Source organism: Rosa rugosa, chromosome 5 (assembly GCF_958449725.1).
Source record: "Rosa rugosa chromosome 5, drRosRugo1.1, whole genome shotgun sequence".
Taxonomy (NCBI): domain Eukaryota; kingdom Viridiplantae; phylum Streptophyta; class Magnoliopsida; order Rosales; family Rosaceae; genus Rosa; species Rosa rugosa.
The window spans coordinates 38,834,496-38,852,860 of record NC_084824.1 but is presented as its reverse complement, the minus strand read 5'-3'; the positions used below and the strand labels follow the sequence as shown (position 1 = coordinate 38,852,860).

General features: G+C 40.6%; 1 pseudogene; it reads right to left on the bottom strand.

The window, feature by feature from the left end:
* Positions 1-11,055: 11,055 nt before the first annotated feature.
* LOC133710446 (protein DETOXIFICATION 16-like) lies at positions 11,056-14,692 on the bottom strand (annotated as a pseudogene).
* Between the last annotated feature and the right edge of the window lie 3,673 nt (positions 14,693-18,365).

Genomic DNA, 18,365 nt, shown 5'->3' with positions numbered 1-18,365 from the left:
TTAAGTACTTTTAAGTTATACCATTTGAAATACCATTTAAGTTAAAAATAAATAAATTATACGTATCAAAAAATATATTTTGTAATAGTTCAGATACCATTTAGAGTTTTTAACCAAAAAATACATGCCATAGGCGACTTTAATAGAAATGTTACATCAAGTACTATATTTGGTAGGGAAAAAAATACAAACAGTACCCAACCTATGGCCGACTCCGAATTTCTGTACCCAAATTTTCAAAACTATCACTTTGGTACCTGAAGTTTGGACCTCGACCCAACTTTAGTACCTAGAACACTGTTAGCCGTTACAGAGTTAGCCATCTAGCAAACTTTGAAGGGTATATAAGTAATTTCAACTCTAATTTTTTTTAATTTCCACGCAATCTCTTCTTCTTCCTCTCTCTCTGCTAATTTCCACTCTCTCTCTCTCTTCTTCAAGCTCGAGCAAATTGAGCTGCTGGAGAAAAAATTTCTGAGAAGCAACACATAGCTGTTTGATCTCGGACTCAGAGAGATGGACCTGCTTCCCAAGTCTGGCCAATCGGACCCCCGTGGCCCTACGACGCCATTTGATTTGATTCTCAGATCCCTCACCAGTCGGGGATTTGACAATCCAGATTTGTCTTTTTGTATTTGTTGTGATCTTGGTCTGAATTGGCTGTGGCGGAGGTCGGGTAATCGATCCAGATTTGGATTGATGTTGTTTGATGTTTCCCAGGCTGTGAGGATCGGAGTTAGGGCCTTGATTGGTGGTGGGATGCGACGGCGACCGGGTTTTGGTTTTGAACTGCAGACGACTTTTTTTTTTTCTGGAAGATGTGGCACAATCGGGACCGTCAGTTTTTCTGGAAGATGCGATGGCTTCGGGGACGGTTTTGAACTGCAGACGGCGACAGGGTTTTGATTTCATGGTCTGACTTTGTACATGAGATCGGTCCCGATTGTGAATTGTTTGGATTGCTTGGTGTGCTGCATCTCTATTGTCGTCAATGGTGATGGTAATATCGATGGCGTCCTGCATGTCCAGTGTTCTGGGTATGCAATGGGTTTTCTGGAGGGTCGGCGGTGGAGGAGATGAAAGCATTGAGTTTATGGCTGAATTGAAAGCGAGAGAGAGAGAGAGAGAGAGTGTGTGTGGAGGATTTTGAAAAATCAGGGAAGGAAGGAACTATAGGCAGGTTGAACAAGAGCAGATTTGGACAAGACCTTCGAGGGCCACGACCAGTGCATCTCTAACCTCGCCTTCTCTGTCGACTCCCAGTTCATGGTCTCCGTCTCAGACGACAAAACCCTCCATCTCTTGGACTTCGAAACCGGCGACCTCATCAAAACCCTCCGGCCACACAAACTAAGTGTGAGGAAGAAGAAGACGAACAGTGAAGGGACCATAATACCCTTCAAAGTTTGCTAGGTGGCTAACTCCGTAACGGCCAACAGTGTTCTAGGTACTAAAGTTGGGTCGGGGTCCGAACTTCAGGTACCAAAGTGATAGTTTTGAAAATTTGGGTACAGAAATTCGGAGTCGGCCATAGGTTGGGTACTGTTTGTATTTTTTTCCCATATTTGGTAATGACGCAATACTTCAGGTACCATTTCGGGTAACAATAATTCGTGGTAACAATAATTTGTAGGTACAAAAAATACCTTTCATAGTAGGTACCATTTGTAGTTTTTACCTAATAATCTAATGAGATCAGTTTTTCCACTTTGTTGCCACCAGAATGTAAATCCGATGACAATTAGTCTCACCCTGCCACTAGGCAATAGCGATCATTTGATGAAGCAAAGAACTTGCCATCTACCTAGAGCAGACAAGGCACACAAGATGTGTAGCTCGGGATCAAACCCTTCTTGCCCTATCACATATTGGTAGGGAAATATTGCCATCATAAATCCACATCCTACTAGCAAATATATATAAAAAAATAAAAAATAAAAAAATAAAAAAAAAACATAAAAATCAAAGCCAGGCCAATAATGGCTCATTGACCTAATTGGGCCCAAAAGCAAAGCCCAGGCCCAGAAAGTCAAGACAGTAAGGCTCCATCTCATAATCCCAGCCCAGGTATGCAACTGCGTCTTCACGCCACCGCACTTGCCAATCCACTACCGTTGTTGGGCCTCTACCATTGTCACAACGTCATCGTCGTCGGACTACCAGCAGAGGACACCATCCATCACCACAATCCCTGTCTCCCACTACCTTAACCCAGATCTCAATTCCTAATCAGGGAGAAGGTCTATCCCAACACCACACATCACCAACCTTCCACTTCCCCATGGTGGCTCTGCTACCTGTCCCACCGTAGTGTTATTGATCAACCCAACACCGATCCCACCCCTCAACCACCAACCAATCAGCAGCCATCCTCGACAAAAGAGAAAAACAAGACAAGAAGCCTTTCGACCTCAACCTCTGAGCACTAGACTCACCTACAATCAATCATGCTATTTTTCATATTAAATAATTTCTTCAACAATTTTAGGAATGCCTAATAACATTGCCGCAAAAAAATTTAGAAATCCTCACAAGCAACTGATTGGTCGGAACTCACCTAATGATAATCGTTATAAATTAAATTTTGATGGCTTAGTATTTGCTATTGGAAAAGATTCTGTAGAGTTTGTGCTTCGCGATAGCAATGGACCAATTATTATTGCAGGTGCTCTTCCCATTGGTTATTCCTCTGTTCTCAATGCTAAAGCAATAAGGTTAATGGCAGGTCTGTTGTGGGCTAAAACGACTTGGTATTTATCAGCTTCAAGTCGAAGGAGATTCTTTCTCTTAATCAAGATGGTCAGAGGTTTTTTCAAGGCCCCCTGAAGATTTTCTTCGATTCTTAATGATATTCAGCATCTTAAGACTAGTTTTGTAAACATTTCTTTCTGGTATATCTTTGGGGTGACCAATATGGTAGCATGTTGGAAAATAAACCAAGCTTATTTTAATTGTCTCTTTCTGATAGTTGCCTAGTTAAGTGTGGTAGTGTGATGGTGTGTCTAGAGTGCTCTGACTAGGTGGAGTCTTCTAGGTTGCTGTCTCTTTGGCGTGAAGTAATTTTAGCATGCTGTGTCTTTGGCCTCAGAGCCATTGTTGTTTTCAAAAACCCTTTGTTGTTGTTGCACACGCATATAAGGCTGTGCCTCTTGTATTTCGGTATTGTAGTAGCAGTGTTTGGGATATCAAAATCCTCTTCCTAAAATTCTCTCTCGGTTAGTTAGATTTGTGTGAGTTATTCTTGTTTCCATTTATTGTTGCAAACATATTCCCCGCAGCTATTTGCTGCAGTTATTTCTGGTATTCTACATCTGGTATCAGAGCTCAGAGGTTGAAGAGCTGCTGGTGGTTCAAGGATGGCCAACAGGGTCGAGTTCTCGCAGTGCCCAGTCGGTAAATTTGACGGGAAGGGCAATTTTCAACATTGGAGAGCCCAGATGGAGCTTTTCTTCAAGGTGATGGAATACACAGAAGTTGTAATCAGTGGATTCAGAGATCCCGGAGATCAAGCTAATCTCACACAGAACCAGAGAGAGGAGTTAATCAAGAATCGGAAGAAAGATAGCAGAGCCCTGATGTATATCTATGGAGCCATTGATTCAGAGATTTATGAGAAGATTGCACATGCTGCTACAGCGAAGGAGGCTTGGGATTGTCTCATTAATAGCTATGTGGGACAAGATAAGGTGAAAAAGGTTCGGCTCCAGACTTTACGGCGGCAGTTTGAGCTTCTTCAGATGGAGAAAAGGGAGAGCATCTCTGATTACTTTTCACGCACCTTAGCAATTGTGAATCAGATGAGAGCCAACGGAGAGATTATAGCAGATTTGCAAGTCGTGGAGAAAATTCTTCGGACTTTGACAGAACGGTTCGAAGGTAAAGTCACAGCAATAGAGGAGTCAAGAGATCTCACTGCCGTGACGGTGGATGAGCTTATGGGTTCTCTCCAAGCCTATGAGCAGAGGCTAAATGAGAAGTCAGAGGTTGCAATCGAAGAAGCATTAGAGACTCAATTGAATTTGAAGAAGGAGAGAAATTTGACGCACCGCAGTGAAGGAGGTTACCGCGGTGAGGGAGGCTACCGCCGTGAAATAAGAAACCAGAATTCAAGCTACAAGAGAGGATCAAATCACCGATTTGGAGCAAGAAGAGGAAGAGGAAGAGGCTACACTTGGAGCCAACCACGTGATAAGTCCAGGGTTCAGTGTTTTAATTGCAGGGAGTATGGCCACTACAAAACAGAGTGCAATCAGAAAAGGAGGTCAGAGAGTCATGAGTTCCATGCCAAGATTGCAGAGAATGATGCTGATAGTGAAGAGAATTTGCTGCTGGCTTTTAATGCTGTGAATGGTCGAGAAAAAACTAAGTGGTTCTTGGATACAGGTTGTAGCAACCATATGTGTGGCCATAAGGACTTGTTTGCTGAACTAAACGAGTCCATAACATCAGAAATCACATTTGGCAATGCAGCAAAGATGCCGGTGAATGGGAAAGGCAAAGTGTCTATCAAGTTAAAAGAAGGGCAGAACAATAGCATATCTGATGTGTATTATGTACCTGGTCTTCGCCACAATTTGCTAAGTGTGGGGCAGCTGTCTGAGAAGGGATATGATATGAGGATCTACAGAGGGGTCTTCACCATCAAAGACCCACAACAAAGGCTATTAGCTAAGGTAAACATGACCCCAAATCGTCTGTTTCCTTTATATGTTGGCTGTGAGGATTTACCTTGCTTTAGCTCTTCTACTGCTGGAGATAATTGGTTATGGCATATGCGTTTTGGGCATTTAAATTTCAATAGCCTAAACTTGCTTGCTCGAAAGAATTTAGTCTCTGGTTTGCCTCCAATTACTATTCCAAATCAAGTATGTGAGACTTGTGTGATCGGGAAGAAGCACAGAGATCCTTTTCCTAAAAGGAAGGTCTATAGAGCAAAAGTGCCGCTAGAGATTATTCATTCTGATTTGTGCAGTGTTGAAGTCCCTTCTCATCGTGGTGGAAAGTACTTTGTCACTTTCATTGACGATTTCAGCAGAAAGACCTGGGTGTACATATTGAAGAATAAATCAGAGGCATGTGATACATTCAAGAGCTTTAATGCCTATGTTGAAAAACAGAGTGGGGAGAAAATCAAAGTGCTGAGAACTGATAGAGGGCAGGAATATATTGTGTGTGACGATTTCTTGCAGAAGAATGGAATTAAGCATCAATTGACTGCCCGGTACACACCGCAGCAAAATGGCGTAGCGGAGAGAAAGAACAGAACCATCATGGATATGGTAAGATGTATGCTGAAACTTAAAAGTTTGCCAAAGTATTTGTGGGCGGAAGCCGTCGCTTGTGCAGTATATATTCTGAACAGATCTCCCAGCAGCAGTGTTGATGGAAGAACTCCTTATGAAGTATGGAGTGGAAGGAGGCCAAATATCCAACATATGAGGGTGTTTGGATGCATTGCATATGCACATGTACCTGATCATATTCGAAAGAAGCTTGATGACAAGGCCGAAAAATGCATCTTCATTGGCTACAGCAATGTTACAAAGGGGTATAAGCTGTATAATCCCAAGACGGAGAAAGTGATTGTCAGTCGTGATGTTATCTTCGATGAGCAGAGCAAGTGGGATTGGTCTTCAAAAGAAAGCACAACAGGAGCATTTATTCCAATCGATGATGAATTTCAAGTCCAGCAAGAAGATGTCCCAGCAGTTCAATCTCCAGGAGTTACTGCTGTTCAAATCCCCGCAATACAATCTTCAGTTCAAATCCCCGCAGCTCAAACATCTCATGAAGAAGAATCTGGTCGCCCACGACGTAATCACCGATTGCCAGCACGTTTCCAAGACTATCACATCAGTAATGACAATGAAGCATCTGATGAAGAAATTGTGAATTTTGCTCTTTATGCTGATTGTGATCCCCTCACTTTTGATGAAGCCTGCCAGCATCAACATTGGTTGAAGGCGATGAATGAAGAAATACACTCCCTTGAGAAAAATGATACGTGGGAGCTGACTTCTCTTCCTGAGGGAAAAATACCCATTGGAGTTAAGTGGGTATACAAGACAAAGTACAAGCCAGATGGAGAAGTAGATCGTTTCAAGGCGAGATTGGTGGTGAAAGGCTACAAACAAAAGCCAGGTATTGATTATCTTGAAGTTTTTGCTCCAGTTGCTAGACTTGATACTGTGAGAATGATTGTTGCTCTTGCTGCTCAAAATTATTGGAAAATATTCCAAATGGATGTTAAGTCTGCCTTTTTGAATGGAAATCTTGAAGAAGAGGTATATGTTGAGCAGCCTACAGGATATGTAAAGGAAGGCCAAGCTGACATGGTCTATAAGTTGAAAAAGGCTTTATATGGCCTGAAGCAAGCACCACGGGCATGGTACACTAGAATTGATTCTTATTTTATGGAGCATGATTTTCTCAGGTGTCCTTATGAGCACACCTTGTATGTCAAAACTAACCCGCAGGGAGAAGTTGTCATTGTGTGTTTGTACGTAGATGATCTCATAATTACCGGCAACAACACAAACTTGATAGCTGAATTCAGGGAGGCCTTGACTTCTCAATTTGAGATGACTGACATGGGTCTAATGTCTTACTTTCTTGGTATTGAGGTGTTGCAAACCGAGCAGGGAATCTTTATTTCACAGAGGAAGTATGCAAGAGATGTTCTCAGAAGGTTCAAGATGGAGTCTTGCGATCCAGCTCTCACTCCAGTTCAAGAAAGATTAAAGTTGGAAAAGGATGGCTCTGGAGAACTTGTGAATCCTACTCACTACAAGCAGTTGGTTGGAAGTCTGCGTTATTTGACTAGCACTAGACCAGATATTACATTTGGTGTTGGGCTTATTAGTAGATTCATGGAGTCACCGCGGCAATCTCATTTGATGGCAGCAAAAAGGATCTTGAAGTATATCAAAGGCACTCAAGGTGATGGTATCTTTTACTCTGCAAATTGTCCAATTGAGCTTGTTGGTTATACAGATAGTGATTGGGGTGGTGATTCTGAGGATGCAAAAAGCACTTCAGGATATTGTTTTCACATTGGTTCTGGAGTTTTCTCTTGGTCATCAAAGAAGCAACAAGTGGTGACTCTTTCTACTGCAGAAGTAGAATACACCGCAGCAACGAGTTGTGCTACTCAAGCAGTATGGCTGCGTCGAATGCTTAGCTTCCTACAGCAGGAACAAGAATTTCCTACAAAGATCTTTTGTGACAACAAGGCATCTATTGCACTGTCAAAGAACCCAGTGTTTCATGGAAGAACCAAGCATATTCATGTGAAGTTTCATTATATTCGTGACTTGGTGAATGAGAAACAGGTTGAAGTTCACTTTTGTCGATCCAAAGATCAAGCTGCTGATATCTTCACAAAGTCCCTTAAAGCAGATGCCTTTCTGAAGCTTAAGAGAATGATGGGAATGATGAAGTACAATGAGCTTGGTTTAAGGGAGGCTGTTGGAAAATAAACCAAGCTTATTTTAATTGTCTCTTTCTGATAGTTGCCTAGTTAAGTGTGGTAGTGTGATGGTGTGTCTAGAGTGCTCTGACTAGGTGGAGTCTTCTAGGTTGCTGTCTCTTTGGCGTGAAGTAATTTTAGCATGCTGTGTCTTTGGCCTCAGAGCCATTGTTGTTTTCAAAAACCCTTTGTTGTTGTTGCACACGCATATAAGGCTGTGCCTCTTGTATTTCGGTATTGTAGTAGCAGTGTTTGGGATATCAAAATCCTCTTCCTAAAATTCTCTCTCGGTTAGTTAGATTTGTGTGAGTTATTCTTGTTTCCATTTATTGTTGCAAACATATTCCCCGCAGCTATTTGCTGCAGTTATTTCTGGTATTCTACATAGCAGATCAAAATGTTGCCCATAGTAGTGCTTGGTTTCATAATTTCCTTACTAGAGTTATTCCATATGTAAATTTTAATAAAGCTTTGTATATGATCCCAAGGGATCATCTTTGTAATTAATATTTCTTTTCATGTTCAAAATAAAAATACACCTCTTTTAAATTCCTAAAATGAGTTTCTATTGGAACCTCCAAATTTGCTCATTTGACCTCTCTACTCTCTACACCTCCTTCTTGCTTTTAAATACCCAATGTTTGCTCACTAGACCTCCTTTTGAATTCCTAAAATAACCTTAGTTATATTATTCACATACAAAACAAGAAATTACTCATTATACCTCTAATTCACTCACTACACCTCCATTCCTTGATTTTATTTATTTATTTATTTTTTTTTATATTTTGCATGCAAACACAAACTTGGACCATATTTTATTACTAAACAAAAAATAAATCATGATTCTAGCTAGAACCATACTTGCAGTGCACACATAGTTTGACTACAATATTTATATATAAAAATTAACTCATTAACTCCTATGCTCCTATTAATCGAAACAAACTCATATGCTCCTATGTGGTGATTAAACACACTGAAGGCCATTAAGAAGATTGATAATATTAGAGTCGAACACAAACGCAGAAGAAAAAAAAAAACAAAGCAAGAAACACCAGCAATAACCAAACGCAGAAAAAAAAAAAAAAAAAAAAAAAAAACTAAAAGCCATCGTCTCCCATCCAAAAACTCTCATCCTCCAACCAAACCTTAAACAAAGTCTAGATTAAGAACTTAATTAGAGTTCTGAAAAAATTTCTTAGCCTTTTAATCAACAACAAACTTTATACTAGTATTCAAATAATACCTTGCTTGGAGGCTCTGAAACATTGAATTGTGTATCCATTAATAACGTTATTTCAAATAGTTGCAATAGCTCTTATGCACGTTGCTGGCTTTGACGTTGTGATCAGAACGGGAACGTTATCATGGATGAGAGTAAGATCACAGGTCTAGGGTTTAAACCACTGTATCATGAAAACTAGCTAGGTAGAGAGGTTTGTAAAGAAAATATTAGTTAATTAAAATTCATTGTCTATAATTGTCATTTTATAAGAGGATATATATGTAATTCAATAATTCAAAAGAGGTAGAGGTCAAATGAGCAAATTGGGAGGTCCCAATAGAAAATCTCAATGACGATACATCAAATTCTCACCTCTAAAGCCCTATGAGCTCATGAACAGTGATCTCCTTATGAAAAGTGTTTTTCCCATTTTGCCCCTGCCTTATGTTTGGTCTCTAACCATTTTGCCCCTCCCTCCTGTTTTTTCTCTGTTCCACCGCTTCAATTTTTCGGGTTTTGGTTGTTTGCTAGATACAGAGAGAGAGAGAGGGAAGAGGGAAGAGGGGGACAGGAAGTTCTCAAGAAAACCATTAATCTGGGGGATTTATTTGGGGTTTTATGGTTCCGCCGGCACATAAAAAGAAGAAGAGGGATCTGGGTTTTGTTTAGGATTTGGCATCTGGGTTTGTTTTGGATTGGTTATGTGTGTGTGTTTGTTTGTTTTTTTTTTTTTTTTTGTCTAATTAGCTATAGATTTTGGTCCCGCTCGATATATTTGATGGAGATTCTTTCTAGGTTTTCTTATTTGTTTTCATTCACTGTTGTTGTGATTTAGGAAGACACTTGAGACCTTGATTTATATATGTTTGCTTTATAAGAAACCTAGAATTGAAAGAAAGTTGCTACATCAGTTTGGTTGGATTATTGTGTATTAGAAGGTTGGACCAAATAGGCAAATACTGTGACTTTATACCCAAGAATGTTTTCTACTACCTTTTTGTCCTCTAACTTTTATACTACTAGAATTTGATTTAGTTTCAGCTTTGATCCTAATCTCATGTTCCCAGACATTAATGAATGACATATTTAAGTACTGACAAACTTTTTTTTTTTTTGGAGAATTAAGTATTGACAAACTTTGCTTTGTTTTTTTTTTTTTTGAGGGCAACGGAAGACTAATCCATTGATCGAAATCATGACGACCTCACTCGGTCAAGCATGAAGGGTACAAGCAGCCCTCATATTACAATGCAAGCTCACGAAGAGTACTAAATCCAAAAGAAATGCAAACTTGAAAACTAAAATCCTAAAGGAACTGCTGAAAAAGAAAATGCAGAATTGAAAAACTCCCTAATCCTACACTACCCAAGAATGCAACCAATGTCCTGAACATCTTGACGCCTAAGACCCCTTTTGGTGTACGTCGCGACATTCAACACACCCACAGCAACATTCTAGGAAACAGATGAAGGACAAAGAGCAGGACAGACCACCCCCAAAAAGCCCAAACCCGACCCAAGTGTGAGAAAAATAGGGGAATTGGCTAAAGACCCAATTCTCTAGACTGCATCCCTGCAACCCAGAAAGGCAGAGGCCCACTACCCACACCCTACGCTCCTCACACCCAGCCGCCGAATCTGGCCCTTCCGAGAAGCCGTCCGCCACCGCCCAATCAGTCTGGCGGCCTCCCTAAGCAGGAGACCTGGGCAACCATCTCGCCGCCCACCAAAGCCTGTGCTAGCGACTTGTTGCACTAACCGCCGATCCGAACGCCGATCTCTAGCAAGCAAGCTCCGACCTCGCGTCTCCTCTAGTCCCGAAATCCCGACCGATCTCCTCTAGACTCGAAACCGCGACCGATCTCCTCCTCCCCGCAAGCCTGATGCCGACCACGGCCGTCAACCACAACTCAGCCCGAAAGAATAAACCGGACTCGACCACCGTCTAGCCCGAGATCGAAGTCTCGTCCTCCTTTGTCAGGAAAACGACGCCGGAGCGCCCTGCTGCAGATCGGAGCCAAGAGACGCCGCCGCACTGCTCACGAAACCTAAGTTTAGGTTTCGGAATCGCTCCGACTTTCTTGGAGCTAGACTCGATGTTTTTGACAAACTTTGCTTTGTTGAAGCATATGGATTGTGGTTTATAGGTGTTTAAACCTAAATTTGTTAAGGCCCACGGTATAGACCCACAAAGAGATAAAGCATCAAGTTGAAATGTTGTTGTATGATGGTTTTCCAGGTCCACATTTAGTTTAGTTGGCTTGGTCGTGACTCTTGTTTGTTCTGTCAAGGGTTCTTCTTCCCCGTAGTTTTATGGATTGGGTGTTTCAAGTTGGCCAAAAAGCAAAAAAAAAAAACAAAAAACAAAAAGATGAATCATGCATTTACCAACACAATTAAGGATTAATTAAGCCATTCCACTTGTTTTCTAATAACAGACTTTCTCATTCTAATCATTCCTCTTCAGGACCAAATCCAGATATGATCCTGTTGACGTTTACATCAGTTTATAGATGTTGCATCAGCCACGCTCATTGTATTGTACACTCTATCAGAAGCTTTCTTGACCTACAAAACGAATCAAAAAATGTTTGAGATTATTGTAATAGAGGTTGAGAAATGAAACATACACAACGTGAACTGATGAAGCAGTTTACTTCTTTCTCCCAATCTGTGAATAAGATTATGATTCCCAGAAATAGTGCTTGCACAAATAGTGCAACGATGATTCCCATCCAAAGACCCTGCGAAGAACCATATTATATTATTTTGAAATTAATATGAGTACCTAGTACTAAATATTCTTTTGAAAGAAACACCAACAGTTGATTGTACCAAATTTAAGCAAAAATAAGTATGAAGGGAAACTCAAAATATGAAAGTAAAAGGATTTAGTATCACCTTTCCTCCAATGTGAAATACAAAAGCTAATAATATTGAAGTAGGAATGCCCATAAGATAATAAGCTCCCAGGTTAACATATGCTCCGATCTTCTGCTGTCCACTTCCTCTTATGATACCTGAATTATAAAGTATAAGCTACTATAAATTATTTAAAAGGAGACATGTACAAGGTTAAAACTTAAGGTTGAGTAATGTATATATGTTGACCTGATTTTAAATCTTAAAAATCAATACAAACGTAGAGAACCTTTTTATTTGGTCTGACACAAACACATAAGATGCTATGACATAATACAAATGCCTTCTATGAGAGATTGTTTAGCAGAATGGATACCTGAAAGCACAGATTGAAGTCCATCAAAAAAGTGTGATACCGCGAGCAAAATCAGCATTTGTCCAACATAGTTCACTACTTCCTCTTCACTACTATAACAGTAGCCCCAAACTGTTCGACCCAATATCAGTACAGCACCAACCACAACACCTTCAGCAACAACAATGCATAGTGAAACACCTACTGCTAGACGAGCTAGTCGTGGTTGCCCGGCACCCAATTGATTTGAAACTCGTGTGCTAAGAGAGAATATATTGAAAATGAGAACAGGAAGAACTTTTAAGAAATTAAAATACTCACACAAGAGGCAAGCACCAGACTAACCTTGCTGCACTGGAGAATGCAAGAGGAATCATGTATACCATTGAACATGTATTAAGGCTGGGAATGTGTCATCAATTCAGAGTCAGTTAGCTACCTAGGAATTCATATTGATCTCAAGTCATTATAGTTACTGAGTCCAATACAAACCTGATTGATAGGACTGAGGTTTCAAGCTGTGGATTTGGAAGGAAACCAGCTAAGAGAACCATCATTTCGAATGACCAGATTTCTAAGCTGTTAATGGAAATGAAAGCAACAATTACATCCAGAAGTCCTAAGTAATGGGTTCCCAGTATTCCAAGGTTAGAATATTAGGAACCGTAATTGGAAGTTGCACAAACAATATGAATTTGCCTTCAAATCATCGATCTACAAAGTCTTAATTTAACATTAGTAAAAGAACAAAATATTACCTGATCATTATAGCTGAAGGAATAGATAGTCTTATGAAATTGGGAATTCCATGAAATGCCTCCTTTGAGAATCCAGTCCATGTGTGTATACAAGAAGGAGAAACTCTGATATAAACAGCCAAGAGTAATGCATTGATCCAATATGAGATAGAGATCGCGACAGCAGCGCCTCTATATCCCAAGCTGGTCTTATATACAAGAAGCCAGCAGAGAAGCAAGTGCACTAGTGTTGCACTACCTGTGGTAACTATCATGGGAACAACATTGTTTTGGGTTATCTGGAATGACATTGTTGGATTGCATAAGCGAAAATGCATGGTGTCAGGAAACGAGCATAAGTTCCAGCGGCTGCGGCAATTTCTGGATCTTGACCCAAGAATTTGAGAATGTGGCCTGCATTGAACCATATAGTTGCAAGAGGAATGCAGGCCAAAAGAATAACAAGCATTGCCCTCTGCATGTGTACACCAAGCATATGATACTGTTTTGCTCCGTAGGACTGCCCACAAAATGTGTCCAATGCGCTACCCATTCCTATCTGTTCAACAATTGAAGAGAGAAATGGATACTATTATCCCATACGAATCATGAAAAAGCTGAAGGTTATCTTGCTAAATACCCTTTGGGACTATGATCACATAAAATACCAGCCGGGGGCATTCTTGTAAAGGACCTTTATTATTTGAAAATAATAATAAGATCACCCAAATTTAAAATCTTAGCAACATAACCATAGGGACAGTTAAATTGACGGTGAAATAGTACCGAATAAATATGGGATTTCAGTTTTTTCAGTACATGCAGTCTAACATTAAATTGAACTGACTGAACCCAGAAACTGGGTTGGAACAACAAACAAACATGAACAAGAAAGAACAAAGCAACATAACACAGAGACAAAGACAACAACAAGAAGGACTCAAACCAGGCGAGCCCAATCTAGCCAAGCAAAGGACGCTGCCACAGCGAACAAAATTCCAGAACATCATCGGGCCAGAGTCGAAAAGCTTGGAAAGAGCCAACAACGAACTCGAATGAGACATCCCAATTCCAAACACACAAGAAGCCACAAATCTCAGATCATCTCCGGAACGGAGAACATCTTCCATCGCCAAAGTAGAAACCATAAGAGCCGAAGCAAGACGAAAAGTAAACAGATCCACAAAGGGATCTACCAGACAGCCACCCAAAGGATGAACAATCCTGTGTTGCACAATTGGGATCCAACCCATGTGCGATAACGGGCAAACCCCTTTTAAAACAGCGACTGAAGGCATCGGAGGAGAGTCACTGGAAACAGCAACACCCAAACAAGGAATTGGATCTGACAGGTAATCGAATTTTGGATCGGGAAAGGGAGGTACCCAAGTCCAACAGAATTGAAGAATAGAATTGAAAAAAGAAGGCAAGAAGCCTCAGAAAGAGGCCACCACCGCCTGAGCAAAAGTCCCCATGAAGGGCGGAAGTTCTCGCCACCGACTCTCACGAGAGTAGAGAGGAAACCCAGAGCGAGAGGAAAGGGAAAGGGATTGAGTACGTAGCTCCCTTGAAAAAAACAAGTAAGCCTTTGTTATGTTACATTTTAAAAACTAATGTAATCAATAATCATGTAATAAAGAAGGATTTCATAGGATAACGCAAGCTTATATATCTTACAATCATGCTCAAACCAGTGACTGATGCAAAAGAAGTTGCCGTAGAAGCACCTGCAAGTGATAGTTCCCCAAGATGACCAACATACATGACTGAAATAGCCTGCATACCACATAGCAAGAAATTTGATGATACCATCGGCCCTGCCAGCAATAGCTGCTTCTTCAGTTCCCCTAGAAATTCGTCTTTCGTAAGTCGCCCCTTGGTTGAGTGTAATGCATGTTCTTGGGGCAGTACCACCGGTATCAGGGGTGATTCGAGATCTGCAGATTGTTCTTCGTCAGCCATTAGTTATGCTCTTTGTTTTCACCGAGAAAGTGTTCAACCTAGCATCGACTTTATAATCTAAGAACACTACTCGGTTCAATGCATCCAGACTAAGGTTTTAAATATCTGCGATATTTCCGATATCTTCTTTTTTCGACGGACCGATATATTTTGAGGGGGTAAATATCTTTTCTTCTACCGTTTTTGCGAAATTTCTCCGACATCGTCAGATATCTGTAAAATTTGATTAAAAAAAAAAAAAAACTCAGTAATTCTTGTTTGTAGCACATTTCTTAAACCCAAATTTTCATTATCGATCTGATGTTGGTTATAGCACACGTTTCACAAACTCTCTGGCAACAGTTGTTGAACAATTTAACATAAATGGAGAAATTGCGGATACGTTTGTGGATGAGGTAACTTCTTATTGATGACAACCTTAAAAAAGTTTGGGATTATAAATGACCAATTTTCAAATGGTTAATGCAAATTGTATGCTTTAGAGATGCAAATGAATCATTTGGCTCAACCATGGCAAGAAAAACAAGAGAAATCAGAAAAACAGGTTTGTGGTATATGTATACATTAAAACACACACACACACACATATATAATTTCTTTAATAGAAAATGTTGATCTACTATAATAGTAACTCATTGTAGTTCATTTACAGCTGATTGGTGGTCACAATGTGGATATTCTACACCAAACATACAAAAAATTGCAATGCGTATTTTAACACAAACGGCTTCTTCTTCTGTGTGTGAGAGAAATTGGAGTACATTTGCTATTATTCATACCCAGCAAAGGAACCATTTGGCATATCAGAAGTTGGAAAAGCTTCTATACTACTACAACAACATAAAGCTGCGGCTGCGAGATAGACATGCAAAGAATAATGTGGTCAATGAAAACAACTATATAGATCTACTTCATGTTGCAAACGAGCCGCTTGATAATGGCATTGATCCACTTCATGATTGGATTATGCCTGCACACCTCGATGATGAAGCTGGAAGACCTCTTCCACAAGTTGTAGAAACTGCAACTAATGCTGGAATCAACGTAGAGAGAGTCTTATCTGAAGAAGTTGTTAAATACCCAGAAGATAATTCAGATAGTGATAATGCGTGGGGTGGTACAGCAACTCCAGATAGGTCTGATGATGGTGGAGAGGGTGGAAGCGGAACATGTGGTGGAGGTGAAAGATATGAATATGGACAATCTTCTGTGGATGGAGGATTAAACCAATTTACCTGTGAAGGTAATTTTGATCATACCACCCAAGATGAAGACCACGGAGTGAGAACAGCTGGTCATAGTGCTAAAGATAAAACCCGATATGGGAGGAGGACTAGAGGTGCAACTGATGATCAAAGTACCTCATCTGATGTTTCTTCAATTGCTTTAAGTTTTGACTTTATCAGATTAGGCACAGAGCGCAGTGGGATCTCAAATGAATCTCATGAAGGCAACAATTAATTTGGTTATGATGCTTATGAATATAATCAATATGGAGAAGTATATGATCAGTCATCCAGTTGTGTTTATCCTTATTATCCCCTTATAAGGGAAACAGTCGGCAGCTCTAAAGAGATCTATAACTATCATGTTCAATACTACAATTCGCACTATATGGGTCATATGTCTTGGTCTGATTATTGCATTTTCGTAGACCAAGGAGCGGCTTTTCAACTGCCTAGAGTCTGTTTTTGGATGTAGATGAAGTTGACATTCATATGTATTTATATGTAATTCTAAATTTCTAATAAATTGACTTTTTTCAAAAACAATATATTTTCTCCTCTATCCCCGATATATTTTCGATATCTCCGATACCTCCCTTTTTCAAATTACTGATAGATATGAAGATACCGATATTTAAAACCTTGATCCAGACATCCAGTGCTAATTGGGCCCAGCTTTTCTTATCTAAAATGGTCTTTGGCACCTTCCAACATTATTGTGGGTTGCTCCTAGGTCCCTACACCGTGGGGAGCACACAAATATAAATAATGTATCTGGAGCTACGCGTACAGCAGCCATGCTTAATTATGCATACTAATAATATTGTTTTTGTTTAGTGTGGAAAAATAATGCAACTACTCGTAGTCAAAATCGGAGGGAAAAAAAAAAAAAAATCGGAGGCTTACTGAGTTAAGCAACTACTAGAGCAGATTGAGTAGACCAATTTGGGAGCAAACTAGTTCTTTTAACTGCAAAGTTTATAGCGAGGACTAAAATAGTAAAATCAATGGGAGCTGAAGAAGAAAATATTGTTTTTGCTACTCTCTTAGTGTCGACAGGAGACGTGGAATGCAAGACTTGCATGGGGCACTACAAGTCCAAAAGCTTGATCACCAAGGCAACAAGTCAGCGAAGTACCACTCCATTTCACATTCTAGCTAGTGTGGTCCACTAAAATCGCCGCCGTGGCTGGCGTACGTTTGAGAGCCGCGGCAACAAGATTTCGTTGAACGTGCCACCCGATTAAAAAAACCCAGCCATTCTTTGGCCAGCAGGCACGACCAAAATGGCTGTTGACGCCTCTGAGCCATCCCACCCCATAGACCCAAAACCCAATGGTCTGAATCTGCTCGGACCCGAACTCAAACTCGACTCCTCACCCCAGTGAATAAAAGCGATTTTTTTTTTTTTTTTGATGAAAAATATGTGATGAACCTAGTGCAACCCTATCATTTGTATATATGACCCGGCCTACATTTAAATGGTAAAATCTCATTTGGGATGCTAAACTGATTTTGGCAACTCCTTAGAGCATTATTTATATAGCGCCAATCTCCAAACAATCAAGTGTTTTTAGTATAAACAGAGCGCCCTAAAGTCATAAAAAAACCCTAAGGCATTCTGCTGCAGTACGACCTCCTCTGATCATGTACGTCAGCCATTGATGACGTAACCGCCAGTTTTGCTGCGTCTCTGGCCCTCGCCGGCAGCGACATGGTGGATCTTTTTCTCATGGCAGGAGCCGGTGTGAGGCGAGGATCCCAGGCCTACCTGTTAGCACGACCCTTAATGGCGAAACCCTTCGGTGGCGTCGATCTTCAGAGGCATTTCCAATGCATCTAGGTATTGGAGAAAAGCTTCAAGATCCAAGACAGACCCCAGAATCGTTTTGTGATCTCCTTCGATCTCAGGAAGGACAAGAACAAGGTACTCAAGGGTGGACCATGGTATTTCAACAAAGCCCCGGTGATATTATAGGATTATGATGGGCTGTCCTCGCTTCAGGCTATCAAGATGGAAACACTGTTCTTCTCGGTGAAGATAACAAACATCCCACCGGCTTGGAGGTCAAAGAAACTATTATCAATGTCGCTTCCATTGCGGGTCGTTTTCTGAAACTCCATCAGAAGCTGTTTGACACAACCGGAAAAATCCGAGTTCATGTCACCCATGATATCACAAAACCCTTCATTCTCAAGAAGACTCTCAAGCTGGCTCCATGTGTGATTGAAGAAATTGCTTTCTTCTTTGAAAACCTAATTGGAAGATGCCGCAAATGCAATCTCATCTTCCATGAAAATGGGACTTGTTTAGTTGCTACTCCACCCAAAACTGATCCAGCCACAGCTGCTCCTCCAAGTTTGGATCTGGTGAGCCCTTTTACTAGCTTCAAGGAGCCTCTTTTTACTAATGGTATGTTTAAGTTTTAGGGAACACAAATGCTTGTGCTTCTGGTTGCTAGGAACCTGTTGGCACATGGACACCCCTAAAGGCCGCCGACCTATTGTCATCAAGCATGCACAATTGC